The following is a 23,685-nucleotide window of genomic DNA, read 5'->3' on the forward strand; positions in this document are numbered from 1 at the left end:
GTCACGGGACCGAGTGACTCCTCCTTTTCAGCTCCATTGCGCATGGGCATCGACTCCATCGACTGTTTTCCCACAGAGGATAAGGTAGGAGTGATATAGTGAGAATAGAAAGATGTCCATGCAATGGGATAGAGATGTATGTACAAAGTTTAAGTAAGGAATGTTTATATACATATGTACAATTTGAATTATAATTTAAACGGCTACAGGCTCCCGAGGAGGAGGGAGGGTGCATGTGAATCTGCATCGGAACATGCCACGAACAGATGTACACTGGGTAAATAACATTTTCCGTTCAGTGGCATGTGTAGCTGCAGATACACATGCTATGCATAGACTACAAAGCAGTAATCCTCCCCAAAGCGGTGGTCAACCGTAGGAGTTGAAGTTGTTTGAAATAATGTTCTTAATACAGCTTGTCCTACTGCGGCTTGTTGTGTTGCTAACACATCTACACAGTAATGCTTGGTAAAAGTATGAGGTGTGGACCAAGTGGCTGACTTACAAATCTCTGTCATTGGTATGTTTCCTAGGAAGGCCATTGTTGCTCCTTTCTTTCTAGTGGAGTGTGCCTTTGGTGTAATAAGTAGTTGTCTTTTAGCTTTCAGGTAACATGTTTGTATACATTTCACTATCCATCTGGCTATGCCTTGTTTGGATATAGGGTTACCAGTATGGGGTTTCTGGAATGCGACAAACAATTGTTTTTGTTACAGTGGGTTAGGTGATAAGAAGGACTCTGAGGCTCGAGTGGGTGAAAGTGGTAATTTATTAATAAATTCTAAATATTGTCCAATTTGTGAGTTGGGGTGTCGTTTGTCCCGTAACGTCTCTCTTGTCTTTTCTTCCCAGCTCCCTTCTTGACAGGCAACGACCCTCTGTCAGACTCCTGATGCACCGGAAAAGGAACAAAGGGAAGGTAAGTCAGGGTATGTAGTTATACCGATCGTAATAGCGTTAGCCCAGAAGGGGAGAGTGAAGTAGAGAGATAGAGAGAGAGAGAGAGAGAGAGAGAGAGAGAGAGAGAGAGAGAGAGAGAGAGAGAGAGAGATCCAGAGAGCGTGTGTGATAAGGTAGGAATAAGATAGTGTATATACTGTCCCCTTTTGTGTTTGCTGAGTAGAATGACTTGGTTTTAAGGCTCTCTAGGTTACTAATTAGAATCAATACTAAAATTGCCTCTAATAGCCTTTTCCTTGTTTCTCCCATCACTTCCCTGACCCCTCCCAGCTGCTCCCCTCTCCAACCCCCTCCACACTGTCCCTACCCTCTCCCCTCCTGCCCCAGTTCCTCTGTTTAATAGTCTGCTGTCCTTTAAAAAAGGACCGTACCTTGGTCAGCCACGCCCCTCCTGGGACGTGGCGGTCTTTGCGCGTGTCCTCGCTTCTTTCCTCCTCCACAGGGTCCGCTCCTGTTCTGGGAACGTCAAGGTTCCCAGAACTTCCTTCGTTTTGGTCCCGTTCGCCTCTCGCCGTCTCGTTCGGTTCCTCCACGTCTTCTTCCTCCTCGCCCGACTGTCGTCCCTCCTGTCTGTTTTCTCCCGCTGGGTCCCGGAAATCCGTCATGAGGCAGGCGCCGTCCTCCTCATTGCTACGGCAACGGGGAACGCTGTCTTCGTTGGCGCGCGAGCAGCGCCAGTCCGAGGCTTCGAGAGCCCCGTTGGAGGACAACCGGCTACACACCTCATCCCAAGATCGGGACTGATACAGTACCGCAGGATCCGGAAAGCGTGACAGAAAGTCGGCGGGCCATGTTGAGAACCCGGAATATGCCGGATCTGAAAGGAAAAGGGTTGGAGTTCCATAAACCAGCGTAGTACCCGGGAGTTGGAGTCCTTATGCGTAGGCAACCAAGTTAAGAGGGCATGGTCCGTGAACAGTACAAAAGGGCGACCAAGTAGATAATATTTCAGACTATCCACTGCCCACTTAATCGCCAAGCATTCCCGTTCGATAATGGGATAATTACTCTCCCGGGGCAGCAACTTCCTGCTGATGTAAACAATAGGGTGGTCCTGTCCCTCCTCGCCGGGTTGAGTGAGTACAGCCCCAAGCCCTACATTGGAAGCATCCGTATATAGATGGAAGGTTTTGGAAAAATCAGGACATCGCAAGACCGGTTCACTAGTGAGGGAATTCTTCAAGTGGTGGAAACTAGATAACTGCGTATCTGAAAAGGGTGGCAATTTCGACGGGTAGTGTTTCTTAAGGAGATCAGTGAGAGGAGCGGCTAGCATTGAATATTGGGGAATAAACCGACAATAATACCCTACTAGACCCAAAAAGGAGCGAAGCCCTTTCTTGGTAGTGGGTATGGGTACCTGTAGGATGGCCTTTACTTTATTTTTCTGTGGACGTAGCTGACCTTCTCCTATAAAGTATCCTAGGTATGCAATGTGATTGTTTCCCAGATTGCATTTCTTAGGATTGGCCGTGAGACCAGCCTGATGCAAGGTGTGGAAAATGTTATGTAGGTGCTGTAAATGTTATTCCCCTGTATTACTGAATATTACAATATCGTCTAAATATGTGGCGGCAAAAGATTGGAATGGTTTTAGAAGGTGGTCTATTAATCGTTGGAACGTGGTGGGAGCCCCGTGTAGACCGAAAGGAAGAACTGTAAAGTGATAGAGCCCTGACTGAGTGGAAAATGCTGTTTTCTCTTTATCTGCGGGTGCGAGTGGAATTTGCCAATATCCCTTTGTTAGGTCTAGGGTTGACATATACCGAGCTTTCCTCAATTTTTCTAGTAAGTCGTCAACTCGGGGTATGGGGTAGGTGTCAAGTAGGGATGTTTCGTTCAATTGACGGAAGTCAATGCAAAACCAGATGGAGCCGTCGGGTTTTGGCACTATGACCACTGGGAGCACCACGGGCTAGTTGACGGCTCTATAACCTTTAGTTTTAGCATCTTTTGTACTTCCTCTTCAATGAGATGTCTACAAGCCTCAGGAATACAGTAGGGTCATAATCTTATCGTTTTTCCCTCAGGGGTCCTGATGTGATGCTGAATTACCTTGGTTCTTCCGGGGTTTCTTGAAAAGAACTGTTGATGTTTTTTTAATAAACCCACAAGCTGGGTCTTCTGATCTTCTGTAAGATCAGTGTTGATATGGGGTGTTTCCCCTATCTCGTCTAGATTTGTAGGAAATAATTATATTCCTAGGGGTTTCTCAGGGGTTACTAAAAGCCCCGTAGCCGCCGTTGTTGGGGTCTCATTGGGTTCTTCCAATTTTTTTAACAAGTTGACGTGATAAATCTGTGTTCTTTTGGGGTGTCGGGACAGTTCGCTCAAGTACGTGACCGTGGATATAGGTTTTACAACGGTGTATGGGCCCTGCCACCTGGCTAAGAGTTTGTTTTCAGAACAGGGCGTTAATATCAGGACTCTATCGTTTGGTTGAAAGGAGCGGGTCTTGTTTCCTTGATCATAATATTTCTTTTGATTGCTTTGGGCTTTTTCTAAGTGTTTACGGACGTCTTCCCACACAGACTGTAGTTGGGTTTTCAGTTTGTGTACATATTCTAACAGGGGTCTCTCCTCCCTGCCCTCTTCTTCCCACAGTTCTGCTGCCATGTCTAGTAGATTGCGGGGTTGTCTCCCAAAGACTAGTTCAAAGGGGCTGTGTCCGGTGGAAGCCTGCTCATGGGTCCTTATGGTATATAGGACTAGAGGGAGTTTCTGGTCCCAATCCCTTCCCGACTCAGAGACCGTCTTTCGGAGTAGTGTCGTAATAGTACGGTTGTAGCGTTCGACTAGGCCATCCGTTTGTGGATGATAAACCAAGGTTTTTAATTGCTTAATCCCAAGGATCTTACATATATGATTCATTAGGGCGGACATAAAAGGTGTTCCCTGGTCCGTCAGGATTTCCTGAGGAAATCCCACTCTAGAAAAGAAAGTGATCATCGCTTGGGCCACTGCCTTAGTGGTCATGCTAGGGAGGGGAATGGCTTCAGGATATCTCGTAGCATAATCAACTAAGACTAATATATATGTTTATCCCTTGTTGGAGGGTAATAGGGGCCCCACCAAATCCATACCGACCCGGGGAAAGGGAATATCGATAATAGGAAGGGGTTGGAGTGGTGCTTTCCTGAGGGGTCCCGGATCTATCAGTTGACAACGAGGGCATTGTGCACAGTATTGTCTGAGTTGGGCATAGACCCCGGGCCAATAAAACCTTCTTAGAAGGTATTCCTCGGTCTTTTCCCTGCCATAGTGTCCCCCCTCCCGGTTGGTTGTGTGCCAAGAAAAGGACCTGTACGCTGTATGGTTCTGGTACTACTAGTTGTTTCTTCTCAATGTTGTTGGATTTTACGACCCTATATAAGAGGTTCTTTTGGATAAGAAAGTAGGGACCCACCTAATTTGTTCGTGGATTCGGATTTTGCGGTCCTCCATGCATGACATAGTGTTGGGTCTTCTTGTTGACTAGCTCGAAATGACTGTGAAGGAGTGGTGATATTAGCTACCCATTTCGCTGTGACCTTTCCTTGTCCCATGGTCAGATACTTTTGCTTTGCTTTTCTCTTTTCTCGTCTCGTCAGTCTGATGCGACATGGGTTATTTTCGATATGGTTGTTATGGAAGGGGGCTTCTGTCCACCAGTCGGTGGACAGGGTGCGTGATTTGACCCTGTCTAACAGCTCCGAGAACCTTATATAGTCCGTCCCCAGAATACAGTCTTCTACTAATCGGTCCATGATCCCAACCGGTAGGAGATCTTGATTCTCTTCCCATTCTACTTGAACGAGTGCCAAAAGGTAGTTGGTTTTGTCCCCGTGGATGCAACAGATGGACACCCATTGGTTGGTATTTTTGTCTGAGGGATTTATTATATCTGCTCGCACCACCGATTGACTGCACCCCGAGTCTATGAGGGCTAGGATAACTCGACCATTTATTGTAATGGTTTGTTTGTACTTGGGATTACCCTTCCCGGTACACAGGACCCTCCCCCTAGTGACCCCGATTTCCATGGGCTCCGCTCTTTCTCCTTTTCTTGGGCACAGTCGAGCTATGTGGCCCCACTCCCCATAGCTGTAACATTGTGGTTGTTGCATGGGAGGGATATCTCCACTGCGGCCAGGCCCTGTCTCTTCGGGGGATCTTCTGGGAAAGGGCTTGAAGGGTGTAATAGTCGGTTTGGTTGTTATCCTAGGGTTGAGGTTCTTGAAATCGACTGACCTATGGTAGGCGCAAGCTAAATCCACCGCCATGTTGGTGTTCACGTTTGGGTGTTGTCTTATCCAACTCCGGGTGGATGAGGGAAGAGATTCCAGATATTGTTCTAATATTACTGCCTTGATTCCATCCTCCCGCTCCGTTCCCAGGGGTCCTAACCATTTCAATCCAAGGTCTTTAACTTTAAAATAGAAGGTCCGGGGATCCTCACTCTGTACCCACTTGATCTTCCGAAATCTCAATCTGTAATATTCGGAGTCATGGCCTACCCTTTCTAATATACTTTGTTTGATCTCTTTGTAGGGCGTGGTGCCTCCCGGGTTGGCGGCTTGGTAAGCCGTTTGTAGAATGCTGTTTAAAAGCTGTGTAATGTACTGCCCCCAACGCTCTTCTGGCCATTGGGCAGAGGAGGCCACCCGTTCAAAGTTCGTGAAGAATGCGTCTGGATCCTCCCCGTCTTGGAATTTCTGAAGGACAGAGCTAGGGACATTGGGGTGCACTTTACTCGCTGCGATGGTATCCGTCAGCTTCTGTAGAGCCGTCTTGTGTACTAATTGGTTATTGGCCATGATGGTGGCTTGGCTCTTTAGTGCACTCTGTAATGCTTCCCGATCTTCTTTCTCCTCTCTCTGGTGTGCCTCCCATACTAGCTGAAGGTGCCTTTGTCCCTCGGCTAGTTGCTGGATCATGTCCTCCAGGGTGGGCTTCTCCCCCATGTTTCCGTGGTTTCTTCGCATCACCTTTCAAAATCCCACTTCTGACACCATTGTTACAGTGGGTTAGGTGATAAGAAGGACTCTGAGGCTCGAGTGGGTGAAAGTGGTAATTTATTAATAAATTCTAAATATTGTCCAATTTGTGAGTTGGGGTGTCCTTTGTCCCGTAACGTCTCTCTTGTCTTTTCTTCCCAGCTCCCTTCTTGACCGGCGACGACCCTCTGTCAGACTCCCGATGCACCGGAAAAGGAACAAAGAGAAGGTAAGTCAGGGTATGTAGTTATACCGACCGTAATAGCGTTAGCCCAGAAGGGGAGAGTGAGGGAGAGAGATATAGAGAGAGAGAGAGATATATATATATATATAGAGAGAGAGAGAGAGAGAGAGAGAGAGAGAGAGAGAGAGATCCCAAGAGTGTGTGTGATAAGGTAGGAATAAGATAGTGTATATACTGTCACCCTTTTGTGTTTGCCGAGTAGAATGACTTGGTTTTAAGGCTCTCTAGGTTACTTATTAGAATCAATACTAAAATTGCCTCTAACAGGGTCTGCTCCTGTTTTGGGAACGTTGGAGTTCCCAGAACTTCCTTCGTTTTGGTCCCGTTCGCCTCTCGCCGTCTCGTTCGGTTCCTCCGCGTCTTCTTCCTCCTCTCCCGACTGTCGTCCGTCCTCTCTGTTTTCTCCCGCTGGGACCCGGAAATCCGGCGTCATGGGGCAGGCGCCGTCCTCCTCGTTGCTACGGCAACGGGGAACACTGTCTTCGTTGGCGAGCGAGCAGCGCCAGTCCGAGGCGTCGAGAGCCGCGTTGGAGGACAACCGGCTACAGTTTTGTTTTATGAAATGCTTATGTTCTGTCGATTTAATACATTAGAGCTATTTTTATATCTAATGTATGCAGTGCTCTGTCTGCCACTGAGTCTGGCTGTGGAAAGAATACTGGGAGTTCCACTGTTTGGTTTAAGTGAAACGGTGAAATGACTTTTGGTAGAAAATTTGGGTTTGTGCGGAGAACCACTTTATGTTTGTGTTCTTGTATAAAGGGTTCTTCAATAGTGAAAGCCTGTATATCACTAACTCTTCGTAATGACGTGCTTGCTACTAGAAATGCCACTTTCCAAGTTAAGAATTGGATCTGACAGGAGTGCATGGGTTCAAATGGTGGACCCATGAGTCGTGTAAGCACAATATTAAGATTCCACGAGGGTACTGTGTATGTTTTAGTCCTTCCATGAAGGCTTTAATGACTGATATCCTAAATAGGGATTGTGTCTGTTTATTTTGCAAATAAGCCTAAATTGCAGTGAGGTGTATTTTGATCGATGAAAAAAAGCTAGATTTGCTTTTTGTAGGTGTAGTAAATAACCTACGATATCTTGTATGGACACATCTAAAGGTGTGATGTGTTTTGTTTGACAGTAGAAAACAAATCTTTTCCACTTGTTAGCATAACATTGTCTGGTGGTAGGTTTTCTTGCCTGTTTAATGACTTCCATACACTCGTTTGGATGATTCAGATAGCCAAACTCTAAAATTTCAGGAGCCACATTGCTAGATTGAGCATTGCTGGATTGGGGTGTCTGATCTGCTGTTTGTGTTGCGTTAACAGATCTGGTCTGTTTGGAAGCTTGACGTGAGGTAGTACTGAGAGGTCCAACAGTGTGGTGTACCATGGTTGGCGTGCCCACGTTGGTGCTATAAGTATTAGTTTGAGTTTATTTTGACATAGTTTGTTGACTAGAAATGGAATGAGTGGGAGAGGGGGAAAAGCGTAAGCAAATATCCCTGACCAGTTGATCCATAGAGCATTGCCCTTGGACTGAGGGTGTGGGTACCTGGACGCAAAGTTTTGGCATTTTGCATTTTGGTTTGTGGCGAACAGATCTATGTCTGGTGTCCCCCACTGACGAAAGTATTTGTGTAGTACCTGGGGATGTATTTCCCACTTGTGAGTTTGCTGGTGATCCCGACTGAGGTTGTCTGCTAATTGATTGTAAATCCCTGGAATGTATTGAGTTATTAGGCGAATGTTGTTGTGAATTGCCCAATGCCACATTTTTTGTGCTAGGAGGCAAAGTTGCGATGAGTGTGTTCCCCCCTGTTTGTTTAAGTAGTACATCGTTGTCATATTGTCTGTTTTGACAAGAATGTGTTTGTGAGCCAGAAGAGGTTGAAAGGCTCTTAGTGCTAGAAAGACTGCTAGCAGCTCTAAGTGATTTATGTGTAGCTGCTTTTGCTTGCTGTCCCACTGTCCATGTATACTGTGATTGTTGAGGTGTGCTCCCCACCCAATCATTGATGTGTCTGTAGTCAGAATGGCTTGAGGCACAGGGTCTTGAAAAGGCCGCCCATTGTTTAAATTTGTGGGATTCCACCACTGAAGCGAATAGTGTGTTTGGTGGTCTATCAACACTAGATCTTGGAGATGACCCTGTGCCTGAGACCATTGTTTTGCAAGGCACTGTTGTAAGGGCTGCATGTGTAACCGTGCGTTTGGGACAATTGCGATGCATGATGCCATCATGCCTAGGAGTTTCATCACAAATCGGACTATGTAGTGCTGATTTGGTTGTATTTTTGGCACCATGGTGTGGAATGATTGCACCCTTTGTGGGCTTGGACTTGCAATCGCCTTTTGAGTGTTGAGTGTAGCTCCTAAGTACTGCTGAATTTGGGATGGTTGCAAGTGTGATTTGTGATAATTTATCGAAAACCCTAGTGGGTGTAGGGTATCTATTACATAACATGTGTGATGTTGACACTGTTTTTGAGTGTTGACCTTTATTAGCCAATCGTCGAGATATGGGAATACATGCGTATGTTGTCTCCTTATGTATGCTGCTACTACGGCAAGGCATTTTGTAAATACTCGAGGCTGTTGTTATCCCGAAGTGTAATACCTTGAATTGGTAATGTTTTCCTTGTATAACAAACCTGAGGTATTTTCTGTGAGCTGGATGGATGGGTATGTGAAAATTCGCATCTTTTTAATCCAGTGTTGACATGTATTCTCCCTGTTTCAGTAATGGGACTACATCTTGTAGTGTCACCATGTGAAAGTGTTCTGATTGAATGTATAGGTTGAGAGTCCTGAGATCTAATATTGGCCTTAGCGTTTTGTCCTTTTTGGGAATGAGGAAGTACAGGGAATAAACCCCTACTTCCTTTTTGTTGATGAGGTACTAGTTCTATGGCTTGTTTTGTTAATAGTGCCTGCACCTCTGTTTGTAACATTGCTAGATGTTGCTACAATAGTTTGTGCGCTTTTGGGGGAATATCTGGAGGAAAATGTGTGAATTCAATGCAGTAACCATGTTGGATAATTGATAGTACCAATGTGTCTGTTGTGATGTGTGACCATTGATTGTGGAACATTTTCAGTCTTCCTTCCACAGGGGATGTGTGTTGGGGGAAGGTGAGGGGAAAGTCACCGCTTGTTGTTTGTGGCTTGCTTTGTTGATTGGAATTTTCCCCTGGATTTGGGAAATTGCCCTCTGAAGGACCCTCCAAACCCCCCTCTTTGATACTGTGATTGGTATTAGGGCTTTGTTTGTGAGGTGGATAGTTCTGATGGCTGTGGTCTGAAACCCCCCCCTATACTGCGGCTTCCTAAATGTCCCTCTGTATTGGGATGAGTAAAGTGATCCCATCGCTTTGGCTGTGTCAGTATCCTTTTTCATTTGTTTTATGGCTGTGTCCACCTGTGTGGCGAATAACTGTTGTTGGTTGAATGGCATGTTGAGGACCGCCTGTTGAATCTCAGGTTTAAAACCTGATGATCTGAGCCATGCATGGCGTATAATAGTAACTGCCGTATTTATTGTTCTTGCGGCTGTATCGGCTGAATCTAACGCAGACCTTATCTGGTTATTTGTTATTGCTTGTCCCTCCTCTACTATCTGCTGAGCTATTTTTTGGTATTCTTTGGGGAGATGTTGAATAATGTCTTTTATCTCTTCCCAATGAGCCCTGTCATATCTTGCGAGGAGAGCCTGTGAGTTTGCTATGGGCCACTGATTGGCTGCTTGTGAAGCAACCCTCTTTCCTGCCGCATCAAACTTTTTACTTTCCTTATCTGGAGGGGGTGCATCTCCAGAGGACTGCGAGTTCGCTCTTTTCCTTGCTGCGCTGACCACTACCGAATCTGGGGCAGCTGTTGCGTGATAAATACTGGGTCAGAAGGTGGTGGTTTATACTTCTTTTCAACCCTAGGGGTTATGGCCCTTCCTTTAACAGGCTCCTGGAAAATCTGTTGAGCATGTTTGAGCATACCTGGGAGCATGGGCAGGCTTTGGTATGTTGTGTGTGTTGAGGATAACGTATTAAAAAGAAAGTCGTCCTCTAGTGGTTCAGTATGCATGCTCACATTGTGGAAAGCTGCAGCCCTAGACAAAACCTGTGTGTAGGAGTTGCTATCTTCTGGTGGAGAGAGTTTAGACGGATAGCATTCTGGGCTGTTGTCTGACACAGGGTCATCATAAAGATCCCACGGATCTGTGTCCAGATGTGACTGCATAGTGTGTGTGAGTGACTGTGCAGTAGGTGTAGCAGGTGGAGATACAGGTCTTTGAGGAGAATGAGGAGGAGACTGTTCTGGAGAAAACTGGCGTGACGGAGATTGCTCTCTTTGCACTTTAGCCTTTGGCTGATTAGAGTCCATACGTCCATGGAATGCCAGCTTCCTTTTAAATTTGAGGGGAGGTGCTGTGAGGATCTTTCCAGTATCCTTGTGGATCTGTATCCTGGCTTGTCTTTCATCAAATTCCTCCATTTGTTGAAGTTCTTCCTCAAATCTATGGCTTTCGTTAAGCTGTTTGGAAAGTCCATGATCCTCAGTATATGATGCTCTTTTCGGCTCCAAAGCCGTTTATTTTGGTACCGAAATGCCCATGGTGATAGAAGGCCTCGGTTCTGAAAGAGTCTTTCGGGGTCTCGACCCGACGAGTCAATGTCGAATTGTTTCGGAGACTGTGTCTCGACTCGAGTCCGAAGACTTTGATGCGGGTGTGGCCTTTCTCGGTGCCGAAGGTGTTACTTGGTCACCGCTTGATTTTTCACGGGTAGAGCCATGGCCTTTCAGCAGTGGCATCCCCCAGGCCTTTTGTTTGGTCTTGGTCTCGATTTGGGTCGGGGCAGGCGTACTCACATGCTGGCCGCTGACGGTGGTTGGTCGACCTCGGATTCGTCCGAATCAGATCTTTGAACGGAGATGGCATTGTGGATCATCTCCTCTTCTTCTGCGTCGAGGTGTTCGGTGCTCTTGGACGCCATTTGTAGCCTTCTCGCCCTTCGGTCCCTCAAGGTCTTCTTGGAACGGAAGGATCTGCAGGCCTCACAAGTATCCTCTTGGTGATCTGGTGACAAACACAGATTACAGTCTCAATGTTGATCTGTGTAGGGATACTTTGCGCGGCATTGAGGGCAGATTCGGAACGGAGTCTGGTCCATGAGGCTTTGACGCTTCTTGCGGTCGGGCCGACCAGGCCCAGGTTGGGCACGGGTGCCCCGAAGGGCAACCGAAGGTGTGTGTCTGCCGGTACCGAGGTTTCGATGCAAGATGGGCCTCGATCGCGAACAATACCGACGAATTTCGGTGATTTGTCTAAGTTTTCTGAATCGAACACCGGTGTGAAGAGGAACACGTCCGAGCCCGATGGCGGAAAGAAAACAATCTAAGATGGAGTCGATGCCCATGCGCAATGGAGCCGAAAGGGAGGAGTCACTCGGTCCCGTGACTCGAAAAGTCTTCTTCAAGGAAAAACAACTTGTAACACTCAGAGCCCAACACTAGATGGCAGGATACTGCATAGCATGTGTATCTGCAGCTACACATGCCACCGAACATATATATATATATATATATATATATATATATATATATATATACTGAGAAAACAAAGGTTAAAGTGACATTATAGTTCGGAATTGTAAATATATCTTACTTTAAATAAAATAAAAAAACCTTAGACATTCACTGAAAAAAACAAAGGATAAAGGCGGTCATTCTGACCGTGGTGGTCGGCGGTCGCCGCCCGCCAAGTGGTTCTCGCCGAAAGACCGCGGCGGCCATTCCGGCTTTCCCGCTGGGCCGGCGGGCGACCGCCAGAAGACCGCCGGCCGGCCCAGCAGGAAAGCCCCTTCAACAATGAAGCCGGCTCCGAATGGAGCCGGCGGAGTTGCAGGGGTGCGATGGGTGAAGTGGCACCCGTCGCGATTTTCACTGTCTGCAAAGCAGACAGTGAAAATCTTTGTGGGGCCCTGTTAGGGGGCCCCTGCACTGCCCATGCCAGTGGCATGGGCAGTGCAGGGGCCCCCAGGGGCCCCACGGCACCCGTTCCCGCCATCCTGGTTCTGGGAGTGGACACCGCCAGAAACAGGCTGGCGGGAAGGGGGTCGGAATCCCCATGGCGGATTCCCTGGGCCAGCGGGAAACCGGCGGGAAACCGGCGGGAAACCGCCGGCTCCCCTTTTCTGACCGCGGCTTTACCGCCGTGGTCAGAATCGCCCAGGAAGCACCGCCAGCCTGTTGGCGGTGCTTCCGCTGCCCTCCGCCATGGCGGTCATGGACCGCCAGGGTCAGAATGACCCCCAAAGTGATGTTACAATCAGGGGAAAATGTCAGTTAAAACATATAATTTTAAATTAACAAAATCAATTAAATGAAACAGTTATAGTTATCCTGAGTAACTATAACCCATGCCCTTAAGTAACTATAGCCACAGCCCTGCCATGCAGTAATGCTTTCAATCAAGCCATTTCAGATATTGTATTGATGGTATCAATGATGTCATAGAACATGTAATGAGTGATGTAATATGTGAGGTGATTCGCAATGTGTGGGGAGGATGCAAGCTATAGTTACTTTAGGATATGTCTTGTAGTTACTTAAGATAAAAATACCGGATACATTTCAGTGGCTTTGTTTGTTTAAAACGGTATGTTTTAACTGACATTTTCACCAACCTATAACGTTCCATTAACCTTTGTTTTTTTCAGTGAATGTCTCATTTTTTTAAATTTAAAGTAAGGTATAGCTACAATTCCTATATATAACATCTCTTTATACTTTGTATTGTAATGTATTGTAATCGTATTTATATAGTGTAGGAGGCTGGACTGGCTTGTAGTGAGTACCAAGGGGTACTTGCACCTTGCACCAGGCCCAGTTATCCCTTATTAGTGTATAGGGTGTCTAGCAGCTTAGGCTGATAGATAATGGTAGCTTAGCAAAGCAGCTCAGGCTGAACTAGGAGACGTGTGAAGCTACTACAGTACCACCTAGTGTCATATGCACAATATCATAAGAAAACACAATACACAGTTATACTAAAAATAAAGGTACTTTATTTTTATGACAATATGCCAAAGTATCTTAGAGTGTACCCTCAGTGAGAGGATAGGAAATATACACAAGATATATATACACAATAGCAAAAATATGCAGTATAGTCTTAGAAAACAGTGCAAACAATGTATAGTTACAATAGGATGCAATGGAGAAACATAGGGATAGGGGCAACACAAACCATATACTCCAGAAGTGGAATGCGAACCACGAATGGACCCCAAACCTATGTGACCTTGTAGAGGGTCGCTGGGACTATTAGAAAATAGTGAGAGTTAGCAAAATAACCCTCCCCAAGACCCTGAAAAGTGAGTGCAAAGTGCACCAAAGTTCCCCTAAGGACAAAATAGTCGTGTTAGAGGGAAAATGCAAGGAAAACACAAATCAGCAATGCAACAACGATGGATTCCTGACTGAGGGTACCTGTGGAACAAGGGGACCAAGTCCAAAAGTCACAAGCAGCTCGGAGGTGGGCAGATGCCCAAGAAATGCCAGCGGTTGGTGCAAAGAAGCTCTTACTAGGCTGAAGAACTGTGAATACTGCAGGAACGACAAGGGCTAGAGACTTCCCCTTTGGAGGATGGATCCCCCACGCCTTGGAAAGTCGTGCAGAAGTGTTTTCCCGCCGGATGGACGCCAACAAGCCTTGCTACACGCAAATCGTGCGTTTGGCGTTTTTGGACGCTGCTGGGGCCCAGGAGGGACCAGAAGGTCGCAAATTGGACCTGCAGAGAGAGGGGACGTCGAGCAAGACAAAGAGCCCTCACTGAAGCAGGTAGCACCCGGAGAAGTGCCAGAAACAGGCACTACGAGGATGCGTGAAACGGTGCTCGCCGAAGTTGCACAAAGGAGTCCCACGTCGCCGGAGACCAACTTAGAAAGTCGTGCAATGCAGGTTAGAGTGCCGTGGACCCAGGCTTGGCTGTGCATGAAGGATTTCCGCCGGAAGTGCACAGGGGCCGGAGAAGCTTGCAAAGTCGCGGTTCCCAGCAATGCAGCCCAGCGAGGTGAGGCAAGGACTTACCTCCACCAAACTTGGGCTGAAGAGTCACTGGACTGTGGGGGTCACTTGGACGGTGTCGCTGGATTCGAGGGACCTCGCTCGTCGTGCTGAGAGGAGACCCAAGGGACCGGTAATGCAGCTTTTTGGTGCCTGCGGTTGCAGGGGGAAGATTCCGTCGACCCACGGGAGATTTCTTCGGAGCTTCTGGTGCAGAGAGGAGGCAGACTACCCCCACAGCATGCACAAGCAGGAAAACAGTCGAGAAGGCGGCAGGATCAGCGTTACAGAGTTGCAGTAGTCGTCTTTGCTACTATGTTGCAGGTTTGCAGGCTTCCAGCGCGGTCAGCGGTCGATTCCTTATCAGAAGGTGAAGAGGGAGATGCAGAGGAACTCGGCTGAGCTCATGCATTCGTTATCTAAAGTTTCCCCAGAGACAGAGACCCTAAATAGCCAGAAAAGAGGGTTTGGCTACCTAGGAGAGAGGAAAGGCTACTAACACCTGAAGGAGCCTATCAGCAGGAGTCTCTGACGTCACCTGGTGGCACTGGCCACTCAGAGCAGTCCAGTGTGCCAGCAGCACCTCTGTTTCCAAGATGGCAGAGGTCTGGAGCACACTGGAGGAGCTCTGGACACCTCCCAGGGGAGGTGCAGGTCAGGGGAGTGGTCACTCCCCTTTCCTTTGTCCAGTTTCGCGCCAGAGCAGGGGCTAAGGGGTCCCTGAACCGGTGTAGACTGGCTTATGCAGAATTGGGCACATCTGTGCCCAACAAAGCATTTCCAGAGGCTGGGGGAGGCTACTCCTCCCCTGCCTTCACACCATTTTCCAAAGGGAGAGGGTGTTACACCCTCTCTCAGAGGAAGTTCTTTGTTCTGCCATCCTGGGCCAGGCCTGGCTGGACTCCAGGAGGGCAGCTGCCTGTCTGAGGGGTTGGCAGCAGCAGCAGCTGCAGTGAAACCCCAGGAAGGGCAGTCTGGCAGTACCAGGGTCTGTGCTACAGACCACTGGGATCATGGAATTGTACCAACAATGCCAGGATGGCATAGAGGGGGCAATTCCATGATCATAGACATGTTACATGGCCATATTCGGAGTTACCATGGTGAAGCTACATATAGGTAGTGACCTATATGTAGTGCACGCGTGTAATGGTGTCCCCGCACTCACAAAGTTCAGTGAATTGGCTCTGAACAATGTGGGGGCACCTTGGCTAGTGCCAGGGTGCCCTCACACTAAGTAACTTTGCACCTAACCTTTACTAGGTAAAGGTTAGACATATAGGTGACTTATAAGTTACTTAAGTGCAGTGTAAAATGGCTGTGAAATAACGTGGACGTTATTTCACTCAGGCTGCAGTGGCAGGCCTGTGTAAGAATTGTCAGAGCTCCCTATGGGTGGCAAAAGAAATGCTGCAGCCCATAGGGATCTCCTGGAACCCCAATACCCTGGGTACCTCAGTACCATATACTAGGGAATTATAAGGGTGTTCCAGTAAGCCAATGTAAATTGGTAAAAATGGTCACTAGCCTGTCAGTGACAATTTGAAAGTAATGAGAGAGCATAACCACTGAGGTTCTGGTTAGCAGAGCCTCAGTGAGACAGTTAGGCACCACACAGGGAACATACACATGCACACCTATGAGCACTGGGGCCCTGTGTGACAGGGTCCCAGTGACACATACATATAGGCCACAAACCTATGAGCACTGGGGTCCTGACCAGCAGGATCCCAGTGACACATAACAACCATACTGAAAACATGGTGTTTTCACTATGAGCACTGAGGCCTGGCTATCAGGATCCCAGTGAGACAGTGAAAACAGTGACAAACACCCTGACATACACTCACAAACAGGCCAAAAGTGGGGGTAACAAGGCTAGAAAGAGGCTACTTTCTCACACAACCCCCCCCCAAACGAAGGACAATAAGGCTAACCTTGGCCAGTTGAGACTTTATTGTCTAAGTGGTGATAAGTAGAGAGTAGCTCTGCAATAGACTGGTTACTCCCTTTATCATCCACTATATGGTTACTTCCCTGTGGGGATGTAAACCACCCTGTTTGAAGTTTTTTAGCTAAGCAACAATGTGAAGATGTATTTTCAGAGTTTCTATCAGTAAGTTTTAGGTTAGAGCAGTGGGAATTGTCCACTGAACCTATTTGTAGTGATGGAAATGCCAGACAGGGATGCTGTCTCAGAAAAGCCATAGCTGGGCAAAAACTTTGTCCATCTGGCTGGAAGAGAGAACAGGGATGCTGTTTCTCTTGAGTTGGAGCAGGGCAGGGATGCTGTCCTATGAGCTCCACACTAGGGCAGGGATGCTGTCCTAAGTGTTGTGAGGTAGTGCAGGGTTTCTGCACTAAAGTTTCTCTGGGAGGGTTGGAGGGATGCTCCATGTTAACTAAAATGGTGCTGTTTTTCTCACCAATGTTAGTTATCCCACAGAGAGGTACTTCCACCTCAGGGAGTCCAGCTTTGCCAGCTGATGATTCCCTTGGAACAGGTGCCACCCCAGGAGAGGTTTCTCCCACCACAGGAATAGTATCCTGAATGGTAGGGTGGTTAGGGGATACTGTGATACCCTTTTTACCTGTTGATGGAGAGGGATCCTGAGTTTTCAGGCCTTCTCTCCTTTGCTTTTTCATTTCACTTGAAATGAGAGGGAACAATTCCTCAGGGATGCCCAGCATGGCTGCATGGGCATAAAACTCTACATCAGCCCAACCTGAGGCCTCTAGGTCATTACCTAAGAGACAGTCTACAGGTAAGCTAGGTGATACCACCACCTGCTTAGGGCCAGTAACTCCACCCCAACTAAACTGAATTATAGCTAAGGGAAGAAACTTAGTGGAGTTATGGACATCAATAATCTTATACTGTTGTCCAATGATGTGTTGTTCAGGAGGCACTAGGTTTTCAGTCACCAAAGTGATACTGGCACCTGTGTCCCTGTAGGCCAAGGCCTCAACACCATTTATTGAAACTGTCTGCCTGTACTTATCCATTGTAAGGGGACAAGCGGCCAGTGTGGCAAGGCCAATGCCACTAGGTGTGACAGAAACTGTCTTGGGACTGATTACATCAGTTTCCACTATGGACCCATAAGTGAACCCAACTACACCCTTTGCTTGACTGTTGCCAGCAGTCCCACCACTAGTACCACTACTGCTAGGGGCACTAGAGCTTGATGTATTAGTGGTGGTAGGCTCAGGGGGTTTACCTGGACAGGACTTATCCCCTGGCCTATGGCCTCTGTTTTTACACACAAAGCACCAAGGCTTTTTAATGTGTGCAGGTTGGGAAGAAGAGGAAGAATTTGTTTTATCCCCACCCTCTGAAGAGTGTTTAAGATTTGAAGTGGGATCTTTGGTTTTACCCTTATCCCCATGCTTATCTTGAGATTTTTCACCATCTTTCTTCTTATTGCCATCTTTGTCACCCCCTGTATGAACTTTTCTGTTCACCCTTGTTCTGACCCATTTGTCTGCCTTCTTTCCCAATTCTTGGGGAGAGGTCAGATCAGAGTCTACCAGGTACTGGTGCAACAAATCAGACACACAATTATTAAGTATATGCTCTCTCAGGATTGTGTTATACAGGCTTTCATAATCAGTAACTTTACTGCCATGTAACCACCCCTCCAAGGCCTTCACTGAATGGTCAATGAAATCAACCCAGTCTTGTGAAGACTCCTTTTTGGTCTCTCTGAACTTTATCCTGTACTGTTCAGTGGTTAAGCCATAACCATCCAGGAGTGCATTCTTAAGAACTTGGAAATTGTTAGCATCATTTTCTTTTACAGTAAGGAGCCTATCCCTACCTTTTCCAGTAAATGATAGCCATAGGATAGCAGCCCACTGCTTTTGAGGGACATCCTGTACAACACAGGCCCTCTCAAGTGCAGCAAACCACTTGTTAATGTCATCCCCCTCCTTGTAAGGGGGAACTATCTTATGCAGATTCCTGGAATCATGCTCTTTTGCAGGATGACTATGGGGAATACTGCTGCTGCCACCATGGGTATCTAAACCCATTTTCTGTCTTTCCCTCTCTATTTCTAAAGACTGTCTATCCAAATCCAGCTGTTGCTTCTTGAGCTTCAGTCTGGTTTGCTCCACTCTCAATCTATTGAGCTCCCTTTCTAACAATCTGTCATCAGGGTGGGTGGGAGGGACATTTCTAGATACAGAGGTATGATGGGAATGAACAGAAGGAGACCTGTCCCTTACAGAGGGCACCCTAACAGCTTGGCTACCAGTATAATGTGAGAGCACACCATTAGTATGGTGTGATTCAACCTCTGTACCAACTATGCTAGACTGTCTAGTAATGGGCAGGCTGAGAAGTTTATTTCCTGAACCTTTTCCTGGGGGAGTCCCTGGATCAGATTGAGAACCATTAGCTACTTTTTCTACAGATTGGGCACTTATGGCCTTATCTTGTACTCTAAGCATATTAATTAACAGTTCTAAGGAAGGATTCTTCCCTACACTCAAACCTCTCTCTATGCAGAGACTCCTTGCTCCTTTCCAGCTAAGGTGATCATATGCAAGTTTGGACAGTTCAACTTTTTGGCCTGTGCCAGACATTTTTAGAGAGAGTTAAAGTGATAGACAAAAGAGAAAAAAGTTTTCAGAACTTTTTGGAAAGACAGAAAAAAAACTTTTTAAACTTTTAAGAACTTTTTGAAAGTTTAGTAGTACTTTTCAGCACTTAGAAAAGAGTGAAAAGAGGAAATGCAAAACTTTTTGGCTATGTGTATATACACTGACCTTGTTTTGTATATTTTTCTCTTATGAAAAGTACAATGACAAGAGTGGTAAGTAGTCTCAAGCACTTATCCCACCACTGCACAACCAATGTAGGAGGCTGGACTGGCTTGTAGTGAGTACCAAGGGGTACTTGCACCTTGCACCAGGCCCAGTTATCCCTTATTAGTGTATAGGGTGTCTAGCAGCTTAGGCTGATAGATAATGGTAGCTTAGCAAAGCAGCTCAGGCTGAACTAGGAGACGTGTGAAGCTACTACAGTACCACCTAGTGTCATATGCACAATATCATAAGAAAACACAATACACAGTTATACTAAAAATAAAGGTACTTTATTTTTATGACAATATGCCAAAGTATCTTAGAGTGTACCCTCAGTGAGAGGATAGGAAATATACACAAGATATATATACACAATAGCAAAAATATGCAGTATAGTCTTAGAAAACAGTGCAAACAATGTATAGTTACAATAGGATGCAATGGAGAAACATAGGGATAGGGGCAACACAAACCATATACTCCAGAAGTGGAATGCGAATCACGAATGGACCCCAAACCTATGTGACCTTGTAGAGGGTCGCTGGGACTATTAGAAAATAGTGAGAGTTAGCAAAATAACCCTCCCCAAGACCCTGAAAAGTGAGTGCAAAGTGCACCAAAGTTCCCCTAAGGACAAAATAGTCGTGTTAGAGGGAAAATGCAAGGAAAACACAAATCAGCAATGCAACAACGATGGATTCCTGACTGAGGGTACCTGTGGAACAAGGGGACCAAGTCCAAAAGTCACAAGCAGCTCGGAGGTGGGCAGATGCCCAAGAAATGCCAGCGGTTGGTGCAAAGAAGCTCTTACTAGGCTGAAGAACTGTGAATACTGCAGGAACGACAAGGGCTAGAGACTTCCCCTTTGGAGGATGGATCCCCCACGCCTTGGAGAGTCGTGCAGAAGTGTTTTCCCGCCGGATGGACGCCAACAAGCCTTGCTACACGCAAATCGTGTGTTTGGCGTTTTTGGACGCTGCTGGGGCCCAGGAGGGACCAGAAGGTCGCAAATTGGACCTGCAGAGAGAGGGGACGTCGAGCAAGACAAAGAGCCCTCACTGAAGCAGGTAGCACCCGGAGAAGTGCCAGAAACAGGCACTACGAGGATGCGTGAAACGGTGCTCGCCGAAGTTGCACAAAGGAGTCCCACGTCGCCGGAGACCAACTTAGAAAGTCGTGCAATGCAGGTTAGAGTGCCGTGGACCCAGGCTTGGCTGTGCACGAAGGATTTCCGCCGGAAGTGCACAGGGGCCGGAGAAGCTTGCAAAGTCGCGGTTCCCAGCAATGCAGCCCAGCGAGGTGAGGCAAGGACTTACCTCCACCAAACTTGGGCTGAAGAGTCACTGGACTGTGGGGGTCACTTGGACGGTGTCGCTGGATTCGAGGGACCTCGCTCGTCGTGCTGAGAGGAGACCCAAGGGACCGGTAATGCAGCTTTTTGGTGCCTGCGGTTGCAGGGGGAAGATTCCGTCGACCCACGGGAGATTTCTTCGGAGCTTCTGGTGCAGAGAGGAGGCAGACTACCCCCACAGCATGCACAAGCAGGAAAACAGTCGAGAAGGCGGCAGGATCAGCGTTACAGAGTTGCAGTAGTCGTCTTTGCTACTATGTTGCAGGTTTGCAGGCTTCCAGCGCGGTCAGCGGTCGATTCCTTATCAGAAGGTGAAGAGGGAGATGCAGAGGAACTCGGCTGAGCTCATGCATTCGTTATCTAAAGTTTCCCCAGAGACAGAGACCCTAAATAGCCAGAAAAGAGGGTTTGGCTACCTAGGAGAGAGGAAAGGCTACTAACACCTGAAGGAGCCTATCAGCAGGAGTCTCTGACGTCACCTGGTGGCACTGGCCACTCAGAGCAGTCCAGTGTGCCAGCAGCACCTCTGTTTCCAAGATGGCAGAGGTCTGGAGCACACTGGAGGAGCTCTGGACACCTCCCAGGGGAGGTGCAGGTCAGGGGAGTGGTCACTCCCCTTTCCTTTGTCCAGTTTCGCGCCAGAGCAGGGGCTAAGGGGTCCCTGAACCGGTGTAGACTGGCTTATGCAGAATTGGGCACATCTGTGCCCAACAAAGCATTTCCAGAGGCTGGGGGAGGCTACTCCTCCCCTGCCTTCACACCATTTTCCAAAGGGAGAGGGTGTTACACCCTCTCTCAGAGGAAGTTCTTTGTTCTGCCATCCTGGGCCAGGCCTGGCTGGACTCCAGGAGGGCAGCTGCCTGTCTGAGGGGTTGGCAGCAGCAGCAGCTGCAGTGAAACCCCAGGAAGGGCAGTCTGGCAGTACCAGGGTCTGTGCTACAGACCACTGGGATCATGGAATTGTACCAACAATGCCAGGATGGCATAGAGGGGGCAATTCCATGATCATAGACATGTTACATGGCCATATTCGGAGTTACCATGGTGAAGCTACATATAGGTAGTGACCTATATGTAGTGCACGCGTGTAATGGTGTCCCCGCACTCACAAAGTTCAGTGAATTGGCTCTGAACAATGTGGGGGCACCTTGGCTAGTGCCAGGGTGCCCTCACACTAAGTAACTTTGCACCTAACCTTTACTAGGTAAAGGTTAGACATATAGGTGACTTATAAGTTACTTAAGTGCAGTGTAAAATGGCTGTGAAATAACGTGGACGTTATTTCACTCAGGCTGCAGTGGCAGGCCTGTGTAAGAATTGTCAGAGCTCCCTATGGGTGGCAAAAGAAATGCTGCAGCCCATAGGGATCTCCTGGAACCCCAATACCCTGGGTACCTCAGTACCATATACTAGGGAATTATAAGGGTGTTCCAGTAAGCCAATGTAAATTGGTAAAAATGGTCACTAGCCTGTCAGTGACAATTTGAAAGTAATGAGAGAGCATAACCACTGAGGTTCTGGTTAGCAGAGCCTCAGTGAGACAGTTAGGCACCACACAGGGAACATACACATGCACACCTATGAGCACTGGGGCCCTGTGTGACAGGGTCCCAGTGACACATACATATAGGCCACAAACCTATGAGCACTGGGGTCCTGACCAGCAGGATCCCAGTGACACATAACAACCATACTGAAAACATGGTGTTTTCACTATGAGCACTGAGGCCTGGCTATCAGGATCCCAGTGAGACAGTGAAAACAGTGACAAACACCCTGACATACACTCACAAACAGGCCAAAAGTGGGGGTAACAAGGCTAGAAAGAGGCTACCTTCTCACATATAGCGCTTACTACCACTGACGAGGCGTCTAAGCGCTTTTCGGTGAGTAGCACGCTACTCTGGAACCCAAAAAGAATTAGTTATGGATTAGTATCAGGAAATAATGAGTACAGTTTTAGTATTATTATGAGTTAATTTGAGCCGCGGATATGAGAGTTTGTTAGTTAGATTGACTGGAGTAATGGAGGGGTGGAGGAGGAAAGAAATCCAGAAGTGTTAATTGGGAGTATATCCTTAATTTACTCAACCCAAAGTCTTGGGATGAGTAAAGGGGGATGGAGGAGGGAAGAGTATGTGGAAGGGTTAGGGAGAGCATAGTAGCAGGGTGAGATAAATGCAGGAGAATTTAGTAGGGTTGTGTGGGAGGTCACGGTAGTAGAGTGAGGTTTGGTGAGTTAGATGTGGAAGCGGAGGGAAGAGCTTAGGCAGAGTTATTTAGGAGATGAAAGTAGTAGAAAGGATTTGGGATGAGTCAGAGTGAGAATGGAGGATAGTTTGATAGAGACATGACATATGATGATGGGTAGATAAGTGTGATAAGATGAGAGCAGGAATTCATATATCTAGTATAACAACCCACCCAGGAGCCATGCAATGACCCCCGAACATGCCAAGCACAGAAACAACATATACACATACATACATATATATATATACACACACACATACAAACACACATGAATACACACACATATGCACATACAATACATAATTAGAACCATGGGTAAAATATACTTAGTCAAACAGGTTTAAAGAGTGTGTGTGTATTTTATTGTTATGACATAGTAGCGATACATATTTTCTAAAGAAACTATACATAACTAGAAATATACACGTAATCTGAAAAAATATTCATCATAGGCATATGCAGTCCATAGTTGTTTGAATATGGTGGTTATGAAGGAAAGAGCCAACTCTTGAGTAGTTTTCTGAAGACAAGAAAGTTATCTGTGGCTCTTATAGTTGGGGGTAATGAATTCAATAGTTTGGCTGCTTGAACGGAGAAGGATGTACCACCTATTGTCTTTTTCTTGAATAGTGGTGTTCTAAGGCGGGGTGCCAATCTTCAGTGGAGGTTTCTTTGTTGGATGTATTTGGTTATTTTGTTTCTGATAAAAAGCGGTCCTGTTCCATGGATAGCTTTGTGGGTGAAACAAAGGAGCTTGAAAGTGCATCTTCTGGCAACGGGTAACCAGTGTAGTGCTCTCAAGGCAGGGGAGATGTGGGTTTGCGGCTTTACATGTAATAGTAGCCTGGCTGCGGAATTCTGGATACGTTGTAGTTTTTTCATAATAGATCGAGATGATCCATGGTAGAGGCCATTGGCATAATCCAGTTTGGATAGTGCAAGCGAGATAGTAGCTTGCACCTTGTGTGGAAATCCGAGGTGGGGGAAGATGCGTCGTAAAGTCTTCAAGGTGATGAAGCTTGTTC

Source organism: Pleurodeles waltl, chromosome 4_1, assembly GCF_031143425.1.
Source record: "Pleurodeles waltl isolate 20211129_DDA chromosome 4_1, aPleWal1.hap1.20221129, whole genome shotgun sequence".
Lineage (NCBI taxonomy): Eukaryota > Metazoa > Chordata > Amphibia > Caudata > Salamandridae > Pleurodeles > Pleurodeles waltl.